Source organism: Meleagris gallopavo, chromosome 11, assembly GCF_000146605.3.
Source record: "Meleagris gallopavo isolate NT-WF06-2002-E0010 breed Aviagen turkey brand Nicholas breeding stock chromosome 11, Turkey_5.1, whole genome shotgun sequence".
NCBI lineage: Eukaryota > Metazoa > Chordata > Aves > Galliformes > Phasianidae > Meleagris > Meleagris gallopavo.
In genome coordinates, this window is record NC_015021.2 from 7,616,643 (window position 1) to 7,618,579 (window position 1,937).

Genomic DNA, 1,937 nt, shown 5'->3' on the forward strand with positions numbered 1-1,937 from the left:
AAAAAAAAAAAAAAAAAGTGAAATTCTGCTAAAGACAAGGGAAAAAAAGACAAAACTGTGTTGACTGTAGTGTTACAGGCTAGAAGTAAAACTATGAAGTTGACTATGTGTAATTTGAAGAACTAAGAGGAAGTGAAGAACCTAGAAAGAAAAAGGGAACAATTTCTGTGAGATCCATCAACAAAATCAAGGGAATGTAAGCTATGCTGCCATAAGTGAATAAAATCTCCATTCTTTCCGAATCACTTATTGGGTGACTTAACTCAAGCAGTTCTAATTTATTCACTTTATGACAAAATTAAATAAATAAATAAATAAATAGAGCTACTCTAGTTAGTACCTGAGCAGCTGAAATCTACTTAGTGCAGCTGCTCATGCCCTTACAGCTACTGCAGCATCAGTTCGAGAGGTTACAACACTCATTAAATCTCAAGAAATAATTGACCGATTCTCAAGTATTTCGAAGTCCTTGTTAATATGAATTTATTAATAAATAGACTAGCATCTAGAAAGTTATTTATAAAAGATACTGTTTTATTAAACATTTCAATACTTGCCCTTCAAATCTCCACAAGGTTCTTATGTGTTTATCTTTAAGCAGTATTTTCAGTGTGTGCATTTGCCTGCCTTTGTGGCTGAGTGACCTCTTTGCAATACATGTCTGCACTTAGAGGTATCAAACAGCAGACAACAGCAGAAGGCACTGCAGACAGGTTAACAGCTGCCAACTCCAGACTTTATAATTGGTTACCATCTGGGAAATATATATTTTTTAAAAGCCACAGGTCAGTAATTTTACGCTGTGAATTTTTAAGAGAAACAGGAGGAGGTAATTGAAAACAAAACAAAGATGTACAGAGAAATAAATCAAAACAGAATAATACCATGAATACAAATTTAAATGTTTTTAATGAATAAGTGATCAAAATAATAGTTAAGTCACTTGAGAGTGGAGCTATGGGAATTAACATGAAATGATCTCCGTGAAGACAAAAAGAGTTGATTATCATAAAATATTGCTATGTCTGGAAAAGATAATTAAACCTACAAAGTGTAACTCTAAATAAGAGTAAATTGAAAATGAGAAGTAAAACCCTAAACCAAAGAGATAAAGAACAAATGGAACAGAAAAAGAAATTGCAAAAGGAGCTGTGCAAATGAAGAAAGTAATAATGATAAATGGCATGGCAAAAAGACAAAACACTCCCTGAGAAAACGGCTCAAGGGAACAAACTGTTCAGCTATAAGGAAAGCCAAAAGTAATCTTGCAGAAGTTGGGGTTTTTTCCCGCTGCTGTTTACTTGTTCTTTTTTCTTTTTCTTTTTTTTTTTTTTACTTGTTCTGTTTTTTAAAAGAGAAGGTGACAGTGACTCAGCTGTTCTGTAGAGCATTTTCCATACCTCTTCTTCTTTGTTAACTTAGAGGGAAAAAAGTGAATTGCATTACATGATGTTAGGAATGTAGTATGATTAGACAGTATGAAACCATCAGATAAAGCCATTAAAAACAGATAAATCAAGGAAAAGTATATACTGACAATCAGAGCCTGTGGACCCAAACAGGATGTTTGGTGCAATCTGTTGTGATCTTTATCTGATACCTGAATACAAGGTATTGCCAGCACGTTTACCAAACACATTCTTCTCATTTAGAAACTACAAACATCATTTAAAACAAAAGGTGTATAAGGAGTTAGTGGATACCAAACTAAGTTTATTGCAAGAAAATACACTGAATTGGTAGACCTATGTACACACAGGTACAATGCCAGCTGAAGTTAAGGACTGCAGATACAGCCAAGCAAACGAAGGATAGGCTGATTCTTTTAAACGAAATTGTTTGGATATGTTTACTTTCAAAGATACTTCTACTCCTTCAGCTCTTGTTGGGACTGTAGCTTAGGGCATCATCAGAAGAGGTGTTAAAAGTATATGTAA